At 45.6% G+C, this 18,932-nt stretch overlaps 1 protein-coding gene across 1 annotated transcript in view; it reads left to right on the top strand.

The window, feature by feature from the left end:
• ESAM (endothelial cell adhesion molecule) overlaps nt 1–18,932 on the top strand; it is a 144,736-nt gene that overhangs the window by 16,426 nt on the left and 109,378 nt on the right. The gene's annotated exons all lie outside the window — the stretch shown is intronic.

Below are 18,932 nucleotides of genomic sequence, written 5' to 3'. Positions count from 1 at the left end.
AAAATGGGGTGTGGCTTTGTGAAAACTAGGCCACCCCCCCATTTTTGCACACGCGCTTTCGGCACGCGCATGATACTGGCTCTTGCCCTTGACTACAGATCTTTTCTGGCTCTTTGCCTCTGACTGGTTGGCCACCCCTGGTCTACACTGATAGCTTAGTCTAGTAATGCTTATGTTCACTAGTCTGTACTGATAGCATAGACTGGGAGTACCTACACTATGCTCACTAGTTTGTACTGATAGCTTAGACTGGGAGTACCTATGTTCACTAGTCTGTACTGATAGCTTAGACTGGGAGTACCTATGTTCACTAGTCTGTACTGATAGCATAGACTCGGAGTACCTACAGTATGTTCACTAGTTTGTACTGATAGCTTAGACTGGGAGTACCTATGTTCAGTAGTCTGCACTGATAGCGTAGGCTGGGAGTACCTGTGTTCATTAGTCTACACTGATAGCGTAGTCTGGGAGTACCTGTGTTCACTAGTCTCCACTTATAGCGTAGACTGGGAGTACCTATGTTCACTAGTCTGTACTGATAGCGTAGGCTGGGAGTACCTATGTTCAGTAGTCTGTACTGATAGAGTAGGCTGGGAGTACCTATGTTCACTAGTCTGTACTGATAGCGTAGGCTGGGAGTACCTATGTTCACTAGTCTGTACTGATAGCGTAGGCTGGGAGTACCTATGTTCACTAGTCTGTAATGATAGCTTAGACTGGGAGTACCTATGTTCAGTAGTCTGTACTGATAGCGTAGGCTGGGAGTACCTATGTTCACTAGTCTGTAATGATAGCTTAGACTGGGAGTACCTATGTTCAGTAGTCTGTACTGATAGCATAGACTGGGAGTACCTATGTTCAGTAGTCTGTACTGATAGCATAGACTGGGAGTACCTATGTTCACTAGTCTGTACTGATAGAGTAGGCTGGGAGTACCTATGTTCCCTAGTCTGTATTGATAGCGTAGGCTGGGAGTACCTATGTTCACTAGTCTGTACTGATAGCGTAGGCTGGGAGTACCTATGTTCACTAGTCTGTAATGATAGCTTAGACTGGGAGTACCTATGTTCAGTAGTCTGTACTGATAGCATAGACTGGGAGTACCTATGTTCAGTAGTCTGTACTGATAGCATAGACTGGGAGTACCTATGTTCACTAGTCTGTACTGATAGAGTAGGCTGGGAGTACCTATGTTCCCTAGTCTGTATTGATAGCGTAGGCTGGGAGTACTTATGTTCAGTAGTCTGTACTGATAGCGTAGGCTGGGAATACCTATGTTCACTAGTCTGTACTGATAGCGTAGACTGGGAGTACCTATGTTCAGTAGTCTGTACTGATAGCGTAGGCTGGGAGTACCTATGTTCACTAGTCTGTACTGATAGCATAGACTGGGAGTACCTATGGTCACTAGTCTGTACTGATAGCGTAGACTGGGAGTACCTATGTTCAGTAGTCTGTACTGATAGCGTAGGCTGGGAGTACCTATGTTCACTAGTCTGTACTGATAGCTTAGACTGCGAGTACCTATGTTCAGTAGTCTGTACTGATAGCATAGACTGGGAGTACCTATGTTCAGTAGTCTGTACTGATAGCATAGGCTGGGAGTACCTATGTTCACTAGTCTGTACTGATAGCGTAGACTGGGAGTACCTATGTTCAGTAGTCTGTACTGATAGCGTAGACTGGGAGTACCTATGTTCAGTAGTCTGTACTGGTAGCTTAGACTGGGAGTACCTATGTTCAGTAGTCTGTACTGATAGCTTAGGCTGGGAGTACCTATGTTCAGTAGTCTGTACTGATAGCGTAGACTGGGAGTACCTATGTTCAGTAGTCTGTACTGATAGCGTAGGCTGGGAGTTCCTATGTTCAGCAGTCTGTACTGATAACGTAGGCTGGGAGTACCTATGTTCACTAGTCTGTACTGATAGAGTAGACTGGGAGTACCTATGTTCACTAGTCTGCACTGATAGCTTAGACTGGGAGTACCTATGTTCACTAGTCTGTACTGATAGCGTAGACTGGGAGTACCTATGTTCAGTAGTCTGTACTGATAGCGTAGACTGGGAGTACCTATGTTCACTAGTCTGTACTGATAGCGGATGCTGGGAGTACCTATGTTCACTAGTCTGTACTGATAGCGTAGGCTGGGAGTACCTATGTTCACTAGTCTGTACTGATAGCGTAGGCTGGGAGTACCTATGTTCAGTAGTCTGTACTGATAGCGTAGGCTGGGAGTACCTATGTTCAGTAGTCTGTACTGATAGTGTAGGCTGGGAGTACCTATGTTCAGTAGTCTGTACTGATAGTGTAGGCTGGGAGTACCTATGTTCACTAGTTTGTACTGATAGTGTAGGCTGGGAGTACCTATGTTCACTAGTCTGTACTGATAGCGTAGGCTGGGAGTACCTATGTTCACTAGTCTGTACTGATAGCGTAGGCTGGGAGTACCTATGTTCACTAGTCTGTACTGATAGCGTAGGCTGGGAGTACCTATGTTCAGTAGTCTGTACTGATAGTGTAGGCTGGGAGTACCTATGTTCACTAGTCTGTACTGATAGCGTAGGCTGGGAGTACCTATGTTCACTAGTCTGTACTGATAGTGTAGGCTGGGAGTACCTATGTTCAGTAGTCTGTACTGATAGCGTAGGCTGGGAGTACCTATGTTCACTAGTCTGTACTGATAGCGTAGGCTGGGAGTACCTATGTTCACTAGTCTGTACTGATAGCGTAGACTGGGAGTACCTATGTTCAGTAGTCTGTACTGATAGCGTAGGCTGGGAGTACCTATGTTCAGTAGTCTGTACTGATAGCGTAGGCTGAGAGTACCTATGTTCACTAGTCTGTACTGATAGCGTAGGCTGGGAGTACCTATGTTCATTAGTCTGTACTGATAGCGTAGGCTGGGAGTACCTATGTTCAGTAGTCTGTACTGATAGCGTAGGCTGGGAGTACCTATGTTCAGTAGTCTGTACTGATAGTGTAGACTTGGAGTACCTATGTTCACTAGTCTGTACTGATAGCATAGACTGGGAGTACCTATGTTCAGTAGTCTGTACTGATAGCATAGGCTGGGAGTACCTATGTTCAGTAGTCTGTACTGATAGCGTAGGCTGAGAGTACCTATGTTCACTAGTCTGTACTGATAGCGTAGGTTGGGAGTACCTATGTTCAGTAGTCTGTACTGATAGTGTAGGCTGGGAGTACCTATGTTCAGTAGTCTGTACTGATAGCGTAGGCTGGGAGTACCTATGTTCACTAGTCTGTACTGATAGCGTAGGCTGGGAGTACCTATGTTCACTAGTCTGTACTGATAGCGTAGACTGGGAGTACCTATGTTCAGTAGTCTGTACTGATAGCGTAGGCTGGGAGTACCTATGTTCAGTAGTCTGTACTGATAGCGTAGGCTGGGAGTACCTATGTTCAGTAGTCTGTACTGATAGCGTAGGCTGGGAGTACCTATGTTCAGTAGTCTGTACTGATAGTGTAGGCTGGGAGTACCTATGTTCAGTAGTCTGTACTGATAGTGTAGGCTGGGAGTACCTATGTTCACTAGTCTGTACTGATAGCGTAGACTGGGAGTACCTATGTTCACTAGTCTGTACTGATAGCGTAGGCTGGGAGTACCTATGTTCATTAGTCTGTACTGATAGCGTAGGCTGGGAGTACCTATGTTCAGTAGTCTGTACTGATAGCGTAGGCTGGGAGTACCTATGTTCAGTAGTCTGTACTGATAGTGTAGACTGGGAGTACCTATGTTCACTAGTCTGTACTGATAGCGTAGACTGGGAGTACCTATGTTCAGTAGTCTGTACTGATAGCGTAGGCTGGGAGTACCTATGTTCAGTAGTCTGTACTGATAGCGTAGGCTGAGAGTACCTATGTTCACTAGTCTGTACTGATAGCGTAGGCTGGGAGTACCTATGTTCAGTAGTCTGTACTGATAGCGTAGGCTGGGAGTACCTATGTTCAGTAGTCTGTACTGATAGCGTAGGCTGGGAGTACCTATGTTCAGTAGTCTGTACTGATAGTGTAGACTGGGAGTACCTATGTTCACTAGTCTGTACTGATAGCGTAGACTGGGAGTACCTATGTTCAGTAGTCTGTACTGATAGCGTAGGCTGGGAGTACCTATGTTCAGTAGTCTGTACTGATAGCGTAGGCTGAGAGTACCTATGTTCACTAGTCTGTACTGATAGCGTAGGCTGGGAGTACCTATGTTCAGTAGTCTGTACTGATAGTGTAGGCTGGGAGTACCTATGTTCAGTAGTCTGTACTGATAGCGTAGGCTGGGAGTACCTATGTTCACTAGTCTGTACTGATAGCGTAGACTGGGAGTACCTATGTTCACTAGTCTGTACTGATAGCGTAGGCTGGGAGTACCTATGTTCATTAGTCTGTACTGATAGCGTAGGCTGGGAGTACCTATGTTCAGTAGTCTGTACTGATAGCGTAGGCTGGGAGTTCCTATGTTCACTAGTCTGTACTGATAGTGTAGGCTGGGAGTACCTATGTTCACTAGTCTGTGCTGATAGCCTAGGCTGGGAGTACCTATGTACAGTAGTCTGTACTGATAGCATAGGCTGGGAGTACCTATGTTCAGTAGTCTGTACTGATAGCGTAGGCTGGGAGTACCTATGTTCACTAGTCTGTACTGATAGCGTAGGCTGGGAGTACCTATGTTCACTAGTCTGTACTGATAGCGTAGGCTGGGAGTACCTATGTTCAGTAGTCTGTACTGATAGCTTAGGCTGGGAGTACCTATGTTCAGTAGTCTGTACTGATAGCGTAGGCTGGGAGTACCTATGTTCACTAGTCTGTACTGATAGCGTAGGCTGGGAGTACCTATGTTCACTAGTCTGTACTGATAGCGTAGACTGGGAGTACCTATGTTCAGTAGTCTGTACTGATAGCGTAGGCTGGGAGTACCTATGTTCAGTAGTCTGTACTGATAGCGTAGGCTGGGAGTACCTATGTTCAGTAGTCTGTACTGATAGCGTAGGCTGGGAGTACCTATGTTCAGTAGTCTGTACTGATAGTGTAGGCTGGGAGTACCTAGGTTCAGTAGTCTGTACTGATAGTGTAGGCTGGGAGTACCTATGTTCACTAGTCTGTACTGATAGCGTAGACTGGGAGTACCTATGTTCACTAGTCTGTACTGATAGCGTAGGCTGGGAGTACCTATGTTCATTAGTCTGTACTGATAGCGTAGGCTGGGAGTACCTATGTTCAGTAGTCTGTACTGATAGCGTAGGCTGGGAGTACCTATGTTCAGTAGTCTGTACTGATAGTGTAGACTGGGAGTACCTATGTTCACTAGTCTGTACTGATAGCGTAGACTGGGAGTACCTATGTTCAGTAGTCTGTACTGATAGCGTAGGCTGGGAGTACCTATGTTCAGTAGTCTGTACTGATAGCGTAGGCTGAGAGTACCTATGTTCACTAGTCTGTACTGATAGCGTAGGCTGGGAGTACCTATGTTCAGTAGTCTGTACTGATAGCGTAGGCTGGGAGTACCTATGTTCAGTAGTCTGTACTGATAGCGTAGGCTGGGAGTACCTATGTTCAGTAGTCTGTACTGATAGCGTAGGCTGGGAGTACCTATGTTCAGTAGTCTGTACTGATAGTGTAGGCTGGGAGTACCTATGTTCAGTAGTCTGTACTGATAGCGTAGGCTGGGAGTACCTATGTTCAGTAGTCTGTACTGATAGTGTAGACTGGGAGTACCTATGTTCACTAGTCTGTACTGATAGCGTAGACTGGGAGTACCTATGTTCACTAGTCTGTACTGATAGCGTAGGCTGGGAGTACCTATGTTCAGTAGTCTGTACTGATAGCGTAGGCTGAGAGTACCTATGTTCACTAGTCTGTACTGATAGCGTAGGCTGGGAGTACCTATGTTCAGTAGTCTGTACTGATAGTGTAGGCTGGGAGTACCTATGTTCAGTAGTCTGTACTGATAGCGTAGGCTGGGAGTACCTATGTTCACTAGTCTGTACTGATAGCGTAGACTGGGAGTACCTATGTTCACTAGTCTGTACTGATAGCGTAGGCTGGGAGTACCTATGTTCATTAGTCTGTACTGATAGCGTAGGCTGGGAGTACCTATGTTCAGTAGTCTGTACTGATAGCGTAGGCTGGGAGTTCCTATGTTCACTAGTCTGTACTGATAGTGTAGGCTGGGAGTACCTATGTTCACTAGTCTGTGCTGATAGCCTAGGCTGGGAGTACCTATGTACAGTAGTCTGTACTGATAGCATAGGCTGGGAGTACCTATGTTCAGTAGTCTGTACTGATAGCGTAGGCTGGGAGTACCTATGTTCACTAGTCTGTACTGATAGCGTAGGCTGGGAGTACCTATGTTCAGTAGTCTGTACTGATAGCTTAGGCTGGGAGTACCTATGTTCAGTAGTCTGTACTGATAGCGTAGGCTGGGAGTACCTATGTTCACTAGTCTGTACTGATAGCGTAGGCTGGGAGTACCTATGTTCACTAGTCTGTACTGATAGCGTAGACTGGGAGTACCTATGTTCAGTAGTCTGTACTGATAGCGTAGGCTGGGAGTACCTATGTTCAGTAGTCTGTACTGATAGCGTAGGCTGGGAGTACCTATGTTCAGTAGTCTGTACTGATAGCGTAGGCTGGGAGTACCTATGTTCAGTAGTCTGTACTGATAGTGTAGGCTGGGAGTACCTATGTTCAGTAGTCTGTACTGATAGTGTAGGCTGGGAGTACCTATGTTCACTAGTCTGTACTGATAGCGTAGACTGGGAGTACCTATGTTCACTAGTCTGTACTGATAGCGTAGGCTGGGAGTACCTATGTTCATTAGTCTGTACTGATAGCGTAGGCTGGGAGTACCTATGTTCACTAGTCTGTACTGATAGCGTAGACTGGGAGTACCTATGTTCAGTAGTCTGTACTGATAGTGTAGACTGGGAGTACCTATGTTCAGTAGTCTGTACTGATAGCGTAGGCTGAGAGTACCTATGTTCACTAGTCTGTACTGATAGCGTAGGCTGGGAGTACCTATGTTCAGTAGTCTGTACTGATAGTGTAGGCTGGGAGTACCTATGTTCAGTAGTCTGTACTGATAGCGTAGGCTGGGAGTACCTATGTTCACTAGTCTGTACTGATAGCGTAGACTGGGAGTACCTATGTTCACTAGTCTGTACTGATAGCGTAGGCTGGGAGTACCTATGTTCATTAGTCTGTACTGATAGCGTAGGCTGGGAGTACCTATGTTCAGTAGTCTGTACTGATAGCGTAGGCTGGGAGTTCCTATGTTCACTAGTCTGTACTGATAGTGTAGGCTGGGAGTACCTATGTTCACTAGTCTGTACTGATAGCCTAGGCTGGGAGTACCTATGTACAGTAGTCTGTACTGATAGCGTAGGCTGGGAGTACCTATGTTCAGTAGTCTGTACTGATAGCGTAGGCTGGGAGTACCTATGTTCACTAGTCTGTACTGATAGCGTAGGCTGGGAGTACCTATGTTCAGTAGTCTGTACTGATAGCTTAGGCTGGGAGTACCTATGTTCAGTAGTCTGTACTGATAGCGTAGGCTGGGAGTACCTATGTTCACTAGTCTGTACTGATAGCGTAGGCTGGGAGTACCTATGTTCACTAGTCTGTACTGATAGCGTAGACTGGGAGTACCTATGTTCAGTAGTCTGTACTGATAGTGTAGGCTGGGAGTACCTATGTTCAGTAGTCTGTACTGATAGCGTAGGCTGGGAGTACCTATGTTCACTAGTCTGTACTGATAGCGTAGGCTGGGAGTACCTATGTTCACTAGTCTGTACTGATAGCGTAGACTGGGAGTACCTATGTTCAGTAGTCTGTACTGATAGCGTAGGCTGGGAGTACCTATGTTCAGTAGTCTGTACTGATAGCGTAGGCTGGGAGTACCTATGTTCAGTAGTCTGTACTGATAGCGTAGGCTGGGAGTACCTATGTTCAGTAGTCTGTACTGATAGTGTAGGCTGGGAGTACCTATGTTCAGTAGTCTGTACTGATAGTGTAGGCTGGGAGTACCTATGTTCACTAGTCTGTACTGATAGCGTAGACTGGGAGTACCTATGTTCACTAGTCTGTACTGATAGCGTAGGCTGGGAGTACCTATGTTCATTAGTCTGTACTGATAGCGTAGGCTGGGAGTACCTATGTTCAGTAGTCTGTACTGATAGCGTAGGCTGGGAGTACCTATGTTCAGTAGTCTGTACTGATAGTGTAGACTGGGAGTACCTATGTTCACTAGTCTGTACTGATAGCGTAGACTGGGAGTACCTATGTTCAGTAGTCTGTACTGATAGCGTAGGCTGGGAGTACCTATGTTCAGTAGTCTGTACTGATAGCGTAGGCTGAGAGTACCTATGTTCACTAGTCTGTACTGATAGCGTAGGCTGGGAGTACCTATGTTCAGTAGTCTGTACTGATAGCGTAGGCTGGGAGTACCTATGTTCAGTAGTCTGTACTGATAGCGTAGGCTGGGAGTACCTATGTTCAGTAGTCTGTACTGATAGTGTAGACTGGGAGTACCTATGTTCACTAGTCTGTACTGATAGCGTAGACTGGGAGTACCTATGTTCAGTAGTCTGTACTGATAGCGTAGGCTGGGAGTACCTATGTTCAGTAGTCTGTACTGATAGCGTAGGCTGAGAGTACCTATGTTCACTAGTCTGTACTGATAGCGTAGGCTGGGAGTACCTATGTTCAGTAGTCTGTACTGATAGTGTAGGCTGGGAGTACCTATGTTCAGTAGTCTGTACTGATAGCGTAGGCTGGGAGTACCTATGTTCACTAGTCTGTACTGATAGCGTAGACTGGGAGTACCTATGTTCACTAGTCTGTACTGATAGCGTAGGCTGGGAGTACCTATGTTCATTAGTCTGTACTGATAGCGTAGGCTGGGAGTACCTATGTTCAGTAGTCTGTACTGATAGCGTAGGCTGGGAGTTCCTATGTTCACTAGTCTGTACTGATAGTGTAGGCTGGGAGTACCTATGTTCACTAGTCTGTGCTGATAGCCTAGGCTGGGAGTACCTATGTACAGTAGTCTGTACTGATAGCATAGGCTGGGAGTACCTATGTTCAGTAGTCTGTACTGATAGCGTAGGCTGGGAGTACCTATGTTCACTAGTCTGTACTGATAGCGTAGGCTGGGAGTACCTATGTTCAGTAGTCTGTACTGATAGCTTAGGCTGGGAGTACCTATGTTCAGTAGTCTGTACTGATAGCGTAGGCTGGGAGTACCTATGTTCACTAGTCTGTACTGATAGCGTAGGCTGGGAGTACCTATGTTCACTAGTCTGTACTGATAGCGTAGACTGGGAGTACCTATGTTCAGTAGTCTGTACTGATAGCGTAGGCTGGGAGTACCTATGTTCAGTAGTCTGTACTGATAGCGTAGGCTGGGAGTACCTATGTTCAGTAGTCTGTACTGATAGCGTAGGCTGGGAGTACCTATGTTCAGTAGTCTGTACTGATAGTGTAGGCTGGGAGTACCTATGTTCAGTAGTCTGTACTGATAGTGTAGGCTGGGAGTACCTATGTTCACTAGTCTGTACTGATAGCGTAGACTGGGAGTACCTATGTTCACTAGTCTGTACTGATAGCGTAGGCTGGGAGTACCTATGTTCATTAGTCTGTACTGATAGCGTAGGCTGGGAGTACCTATGTTCAGTAGTCTGTACTGATAGCGTAGGCTGGGAGTACCTATGTTCAGTAGTCTGTACTGATAGTGTAGACTGGGAGTACCTATGTTCACTAGTCTGTACTGATAGCGTAGACTGGGAGTACCTATGTTCAGTAGTCTGTACTGATAGCGTAGGCTGGGAGTACCTATGTTCAGTAGTCTGTACTGATAGCGTAGGCTGAGAGTACCTATGTTCACTAGTCTGTACTGATAGCGTAGGCTGGGAGTACCTATGTTCAGTAGTCTGTACTGATAGCGTAGGCTGGGAGTACCTATGTTCAGTAGTCTGTACTGATAGCGTAGGCTGGGAGTACCTATGTTCAGTAGTCTGTACTGATAGTGTAGACTGGGAGTACCTATGTTCACTAGTCTGTACTGATAGCGTAGACTGGGAGTACCTATGTTCAGTAGTCTGTACTGATAGCGTAGGCTGGGAGTACCTATGTTCAGTAGTCTGTACTGATAGCGTAGGCTGAGAGTACCTATGTTCACTAGTCTGTACTGATAGCGTAGGCTGGGAGTACCTATGTTCAGTAGTCTGTACTGATAGTGTAGGCTGGGAGTACCTATGTTCAGTAGTCTGTACTGATAGCGTAGGCTGGGAGTACCTATGTTCACTAGTCTGTACTGATAGCGTAGACTGGGAGTACCTATGTTCACTAGTCTGTACTGATAGCGTAGGCTGGGAGTACCTATGTTCATTAGTCTGTACTGATAGCGTAGGCTGGGAGTACCTATGTTCAGTAGTCTGTACTGATAGCGTAGGCTGGGAGTTCCTATGTTCACTAGTCTGTACTGATAGTGTAGGCTGGGAGTACCTATGTTCACTAGTCTGTACTGATAGCCTACGCTGGGAGTACCTATGTACAGTAGTCTGTACTGATAGCATAGGCTGGGAGTACCTATGTTCAGTAGTCTGTACTGATAGCGTAGGCTGGGAGTACCTATGTTCACTAGTCTGTACTGATAGCGTAGGCTGGGAGTACCTATGTTCAGTAGTCTGTACTGATAGCTTAGGCTGGGAGTACCTATGTTCAGTAGTCTGTACTGATAGCGTAGGCTGGGAGTACCTATGTTCACTAGTCTGTACTGATAGCGTAGGCTGGGAGTACCTATGTTCACTAGTCTGTACTGATAGCGTAGGCTGGGAGTACCTATGTTCAGTAGTCTGTACTGATAGCGTAGGCTGGGAATACCTATGTTCAGTAGTCTGTACTGATAGCGTAGACTGGGAGTACCTATGTTCACTAGTCTGTACTGATAGCGTAGACTGGGAGTACCTATGTTCAGTAGTCTGTACTGATAGCGTAGGCTGGGAGTACCTATGTTCAGTAGTCTGTACTGATAGCGTAGGCTGAGAGTACCTATGTTCACTAGTCTGTACTGATAGCGTAGGCTGGGAGTACCTATGTTCAGTAGTCTGTACTGATAGCGTAGGCTGGGAGTACCTATGTTCACTAGTCTGTACTGATAGCGTAGGCTGGGAGTACCTATGTTCAGTAGTCTGTACTGATAGCGTAGGCTGGGAGTACCTATGTTCAGTAGTCTGTACTGATAGTGTAGGCTGGGAGTACCTATGTTCAGTAGTCTGTACTGATAGCGTAGGCTGGGAGTACCTATGTTCACTAGTCTGTACTGATAGCGTAGACTGGGAGTACCTATGTTCACTAGTCTGTACTGATAGCGTAGGCTGGGAGTACCTATGTTCATTAGTCTGTACTGATAGCGTAGGCTGGGAGTACCTATGTTCAGTAGTCTGTACTGATAGCGTAGGCTGGGAGTACCTATGTTCAGTAGTCTGTACTGATAGCGTAGGCTGGGAGTACCTATGTTCACTAGTCTGTACTGATAGCGTAGACTGGGAGTACCTATGTTCAGTAGTCTGTACTGATAGCGTAGGCTGGGAGTACCTATGTTCACTAGTCTGTACTGATAGCGTAGGCTGGGAGTACCTATGTTCAGTAGTCTGTACTGATAGCGTAGGCTGGGAGTACCTATGTTCAGTAGTCTGTACTGATAGCGTAGGCTGGGAGTACCTATGTTCACTAGTCTGTACTGATAGCGTAGGCTGGGAGTACCTATGTTCAGTAGTCTGTACTGATAGCTTAGGCTGGGAGTACCTATGTTCAGTAGTCTGTACTGATAGCGTAGGCTGGGAGTACCTATGTTCACTAGTCTGTACTGATAGCGTAGGCTGGGAGTACCTATGTTCAGTAGTCTGTACTGATAGCGTAGGCTGGGAGTACCTATGTTCACTAGTCTGTACTGATAGCGTAGGCTGGGAGTACCTATGTTCAGTAGTCTGTACTGATAGCGTAGGCTGGGAGTACCTATGTTCAGTAGTCTGTACTGATAGTGTAGGCTGGGAGTACCTATGTTCAGTAGTCTGTACTGATAGCGTAGGCTGGGAGTACCTATGTTCACTAGTCTGTACTGATAGCGTAGACTGGGAGTACCTATGTTCACTAGTCTGTACTGATAGCGTAGGCTGGGAGTACCTATGTTCATTAGTCTGTACTGATAGCGTAGGCTGGGAGTACCTATGTTCAGTAGTCTGTACTGATAGCGTAGGCTGGGAGTACCTATGTTCAGTAGTCTGTACTGATAGCGTAGGCTGGGAGTACCTATGTTCACTAGTCTGTACTGATAGCGTAGACTGGGAGTACCTATGTTCAGTAGTCTGTACTGATAGCGTAGGCTGGGAGTACCTATGTTCACTAGTCTGTACTGATAGCGTAGGCTGGGAGTACCTATGTTCAGTAGTCTGTACTGATAGCGTAGGCTGGGAGTACCTATGTTCAGTAGTCTGTACTGATAGCGTAGGCTGGGAGTACCTATGTTCACTAGTCTGTACTGATAGCGTAGGCTGGGAGTACCTATGTTCAGTAGTCTGTACTGATAGCTTAGGCTGGGAGTACCTATGTTCAGTAGTCTGTACTGATAGCGTAGGCTGGGAGTACCTATGTTCACTAGTCTGTACTGATAGCGTAGGCTGGGAGTACGTATGTTCAGTAGTCTGTACTGATAGCGTAGGCTGGGAGCACCTATGTTCAGTAGTCTGTACTGATAGCGTAGGCTGGGAGTACCTATGTTCAGTAGTCTGTACTGATAGCGTAGGCTGAGAGTACCTATGTTCAGTAGTCTGTACTGATAGTGTAGGCTGGGAGTACCTATGTTCAGTAGTCTGTACTGATAGCGTAGGCTGGGAGTACCTATGTTCACTAGTCTGTACTGATAGCGTAGGCTGGGAGTACCTATGTTCAGTACTCTACGCTGATAGCTTAGGCTGGGAGTACCTATGTTCACTAGTCTGTACTGATAGCGTAGGCTGGGAGTACCTATGTTCAGTAGTCTGTACTGATAGCGTAGGCTGGGAGTACCTATGTTCAGTACTCTACGCTGATATCTTAGGCTGTGTGTTAATTGACATAGCCTGATACAGTTGTTGGTGTTCGAGAACCCACACTATGTTTTGTTGAACCTGTGTCATGGCTGATAGTTTGGCCTAGGCGTACCCTATGAGAACAGCTGTGCTACATGAGAAATCACTGACCTCTCTGCATTACATCAGAAGTAAGAAGATAAAGCCATGGAGGGAATTTGATTAAAGACTTGAGTCTACGAATGTCAGCGTCCTAGTAATGAGCGGCTTAGCCCAGCCGAGTGTTTACCAGAGCTCTGTGTGTTGGGTAGGGGAGTTAATGACCCCTAATCTTTACAGGCCTCTCTAATTCTGGAGGTGATGATTGCTTCCAATTAACTTCTGAGATGCGCATATTGGCTGCATTGACATAAGGAGAATGATGCGTGTCTGCACAGTGATATGTAACAGATCGTGTGACATCCTATAGACACGGGCATGGTCCTGAATTATCACACATCTCTCTACAGTGCGCTTGCGTCCAGGTCTGCAGAGGCCCCATTTGCGCGAACGCTTCCTCCCAGGACTTTGCCTGTGTGAGAATCATTGATATCATTTATGAAGACAAATAGGAACAGTTCTGAAGAACTCACCTTTGTCGCCTCGTTCCCACCGACTGCTGTGTGTAGAAATAAAAGGATGAATGGTTTCCTATTGGCTCAATCCCTCCATCGCGGTTTAAAATTGTAACACAGCATTCACATTACAGTGTGGCGCAACCTGTTCCTCATGCAGTAATGCTGCTACCGGTGCGTTACATTAGATTAGTACAAGTGTATACTGTATAGACGGAATTGCACGTTATAAGGCAGCACTAAAACGCACCCGCAGCAGCTGTACGGCCTGTAACACTGAGGGAAAGAAATATAATAATAGTTATAGTGCACATCCCCTACCCTTCTCTCTACCATTGGCTGTTGCTATGCAGCATTGGGTCCTGTTCTCTGGAGGTGTGGGAATGGATGGGCTGCACTCTCAGTGATGTCACTGGCTCCTAGTGACTGGATAGGCTGCACACTCAGTGATGTCACTGGCTCCTAGTGACTGGATAGGCTGCACTCTCAGTGATATCACTGCTCCTAGTAACTGGATAGGCTGTGCTCTCAGTGATGTCACTGGCTCCTAGTGACTGGATAGGCTGCACTCTCAGTGATGTCACTGGCTCCTAGTGACTGGATAGGCTGCACTCTTAGTGATGTCATTGGTTCTTAGTGACTGGATAGGCTGCACTCTCAGTGATGTCACTGGCTCCTAGTAAATGGATAGGTTGCACTCTCAGTGATGCCACTGGCTCCTAGTGACTGGATAGGCTGCACTCTGTGATGTCACTGGTTCCTAGTGAATGGATAGGCTGCACTCTGTGATGTCACTGGTTCCTAGTGAATGGATAGGCTGCACTCTTAGTGATGTAATCGGTTCCTAGTGACTGGATAGGCTGCACTCTGTGATGTCACTGGCTTCTAGTGACTGGATAGGCGGCACTCTCTGTGATGTCACTGGCTTCTAGTAACTGGATAGGCTGCACTCTCAGGGATGTAACTGGCTCCAAGTGAATGGATAGGCTGCACTCTTAGTGATGTCATCAGTTCATAGTGAATGTATAGGCTGCACTCTCAGTGATATCACTGGTTATAGTGATTGGATAGGCTGCACTATCTGTGATGTCACTGGCTCCTAGTGACTGGATATTTTAATATTATAATTACACCTTGCTGCCGTCACCCACTAGACTGTGATAATTGCTATTTACCGTATATATTACACTCCAATATAATTAACACCATCATGCTGTCATCGTTTACATGTATTCTTCTACTATATCAATGCCAAAACTACTGTTTGAACCCTAATACAATCATGGACAAATTTAACCACCCTAGAAATTGTAGATAGATAGAATACATTTGCCACTTATGAAGCAGTCAGAAATGGGCCGTAGTAAAACAGAGGAGCCAGAGTTGAAGGCTTGGCGTGCCGACTCCATGGCTGGGCGCTAGTGACTGCAATGTCTGTGAGCAGGGAGGAAGCTATCTGCGGTAAGTGCATTATACAGCGCTGCCTCTTACCAGCCGACAGGTTCTACGTACATGGCTGGAGCCTGGGATTAGTCTGGGGTGCGCTGTAGCATAGCACAGTTTGATTAGCTCATTGTGACACTGTCCTGGAGGGATAAGAGGTGAGCGTCGTATTAATAAGTCCCGCTTCCGGGTCCGTGACCACTTCACTTACACACTAGAAAGAGTGGAAGTGAATGCAGCAAAACACTTTTGCCTCACTCTAGCGAGCAGCCCCTACGTGGCTTTATGTTAGATTTTTTTTATTTTTATTAGCGTTCATTAAGGTGAGTGCCGCCGTGGTATGTTATCAATATTGAGTTGCACCAGTCTGTGCTGTAGCAGGGCACAGAAGCCCCCTGAGATTGTACTGTAGCGTAGCATTTACCCACTGACGAACCATACATTGATTTAAAATTCCCTACGCTTGGTACAGCAGCCCCTGTAACTCAGCCAAACCGCGCTGCATAGATGTCACATTTCCAGATCTGTGCTCCCAGGAGGATGTTGCTACTTTCGGCCCTAGGGTCGTGAGAAATGCATTGGGAGACTTTCTCAAGTGACACGGCTCTTGCATGCTCACTTAAAAATCTTTTATTCCCTATTTTAGATAAATATTTGATGCATTCTGACAAGAAGGAAGCCTTCACATTTCATGGTACCGGAATGTGACGTTTTAATGCCGGGGCGGCTGTTTCCACCATTCCTAATAGCGTACAGTAGTTCTAAACTGTCTTAGAGATTTGTTTTTTGGGTCTAGGTTTAATTCCTCTTGTGCTGTTATACAGTTTAATCATCTTTAATCTTACTGAGGAAACTCATCTGATGAAATCTGCCTGCCTTCCTTAATTCCTAATAGCTTATGTGGCCAGTGTGCTCCGAATCCTGACAGCCCTGGAGCCTTGGCTTGTCACAGAACTATTGTGTTCCGGCCATTTAAAAGTCACAATATAGACGGAGTACAGTCCAACACACTTGATTTCCACCTCAGGCAGGTTTACACAGTACATGCAGGTTTTGCAGGTCAGCTTTTACTGCCCGTCTTTAAACAACAGCACCACATTCCAAGTTCCAATAAGCAGTAGTACAGATTCCAAATGGCTCCTAACGTAACCCCAGACCCCCCAACCTATCGCTTGGCTACTTGCTGGCATCAGGAGCCATGACCTACTGAACAAACACATTTTTAAAAGTAGCAGACAAGTTGTAGTGATTAGCCCAGCTGTGGTTTACAACAGACTCAGCTAAAACCCGGACTGGATTCCATCAGACCTATTGCTGCTGCTCCAATCCTGCAAAATCCTGCCGGTCCACATTAACCTCTTGTGGAATCATGCTGTCCTGCCACAATATATAAAAAAAAGTGGGCGTTTCTGTGCGGATAGTGGCAGGGTACGGTTGGAGCAGGGCAGAGTTTGGGCGGATCCGGGATGTGGCTTACGTCGTCCCAGGTTTTGCATGTTTAATGGGCAAATTTAGCAAATAGGCCCAAAAGACAGCAAAAATATCCATTTTAGCTAGCTATAATGCCATATTTCCCATTGAGAAATAGGCCTGTAAATGTGAGGTATGTCCTGATACCTAGCTCCTAACTGTCCTGATTTTTACGAGACAATACTGATTTTCGGGGATCGCCCTACAGTCCTGGGATCAGGATGTTAATGGGGGGTTGGGAAGTGTTTCCACACTGTGCGGCATAAATATGGGATTTTCTTTAAAATGCCCATGGGGGAAGGGCTTCAAATGATATACCTGAAGTCCTTGCTTATAATAATCGAGTTATAATATAATAACTGCAGTGTGCATTGGAAATGTGTATTACAAGGAATTAAACACATATTTGTAAAACATGTTAGTAGCCACTTTGGATTTATATTCCCTGTGACTTTTTATGGCCACAAATCTCGGTCACTTTTCGTATCCCTGTGACTTACAGTAGGGGATGCATTATATCATATCCATTATATTATACAGAGATAAATGTCCATTTATAAAGGTATTTAGCTGACTGCAGCCACATTGATGTTATGGGTCGGTGTCCTTACTCACTGAGCCGCTCCTCCAGTCTGGTCACTGCAGCACTGTGATAGATATACTGAGTAACTGTATTGTATATGTAATATGTTTCATGTATGTTATATGGGCAATGCGTGCCCTGAGATGAATGATAAGTGACTGTGAGCGGAATCATTACAGGTGAGAATGAATATAATAAGTGACTTACTCACCCGCGGTCAGTGCAGAGAACCTTCTATATTTAGAAATATCCGATTACAGACATCTATTATTGATATGATCCAGTTTCTGTAGAAGTAAGAATAGTGCGCGTCACCTGTGCTGCACAGCGGGAATCCCTGTATGTATCCCAGTGATTGGCCGATACGGCAGCAGACTGAGTAAATGTGTCCGGTACTCCTATTATGTGTAGTTTTGCCATTTTTTTTCTTCCTTGAACTGTGAGGTTCCCCTCCCTTATACCCCAATCCTCTATATGAGACGGGTGATGTAGAGACATGATATAGGGGCATTTCGGGGTGTGTTATATAGGCATGGCAAATGGGTATTTAGTAGTGTGGTATAGGGGCATTTAGGGGTGTGATATAGAGGTATAGTATGGGATAAATATGTGTGTGGTATAGGGGCATTTAGGGGTGTGGCATAGAGGTATAGTATGGGATATGTATGTGTGTGGTATGGTATAGTATAGTGGCATTTAGGGGTGTGATATAGAGGTATAGTATGGGATAAATATGTGTGTGGTATAGGGGCATTTAGGGGTGTGGCATAGAGGTATAGTATGGGATATATATGTGTGTGGTATAGTATAGTGGCATTTAGGGGTGTGCTATAGGGGTATAACATATGGGCTTTGAGCAGTGTGGTATAGAGGTATAGTATGGGATATATATATATGGCTGTGGTATAGTATAGTGGCATTTAGGGGTGTGGCATAGAGGTATAGTATGGGATATATATGGGTGTGGTATAGTATTTGGGCATTTAGGGGTGTGATATAGAGGTATGGGATATATATGGGTGTGGTATAGTATAGTGGCATTTAGGGGTGTGGCATAGAGGTATAGTATGGGATATATATGGGTGTGGTATAGTATATGGGCATTTAGGGGTGTGATATAGAGGTACAACATATGGGCTTTGAGCAGTGTGGTATAGAGGTATAGTATGGGATATATATGGGTGTGGTATAATATATGGGCATTTAGGGGTGTGGTATAGAGGTATAACATATGGGCTTTGAGCAGTGTGGTATAGAGGTATAGTATGGGATATATATGGGTGTGGTATAGTATAGTGTCATTTAGGGGTGTAGTATAGAGGTATAGTATGGGATATATATGGGTGTGGTATAGTATATGGGCATTTAGGGGTGTGCTATAGAGGTATAACATATGGGCTTTGAGCAGTGTGGTATAGAGGTATAGTATGGGATATATATGGGTGTGGTATAGTATATGGGCATTTAGGGGTGTGGTATAGAGGTATAACATATGGGCTTTGAGCAGTGTGGTATAGAGGTATAGTATGGGATATATATATGGGTGTGGTATAGTATAGTGTCATTTAGGGGTGTGGTATAGAGGTATAGTATGGGATATATATGTATGTGGTATAGGGGCATTTAGGGGTGTGGCATATACTAGGTGTAGAGGTATAGTATGGGATATCTATGGGTGTGGTATAGTATAGTGGCATTTAGGGGTGTGGCATAGAGGTATAGTATGGGATATATATGGGTGTGGTA

The sequence above is a fragment of the Pseudophryne corroboree genome, chromosome 10 (assembly GCF_028390025.1).
Source record: "Pseudophryne corroboree isolate aPseCor3 chromosome 10, aPseCor3.hap2, whole genome shotgun sequence".
Classification (NCBI taxonomy): Eukaryota; Metazoa; Chordata; class Amphibia; order Anura; family Myobatrachidae; genus Pseudophryne; species Pseudophryne corroboree.
This window is presented reverse-complemented; position numbering and strand designations above follow the sequence as displayed.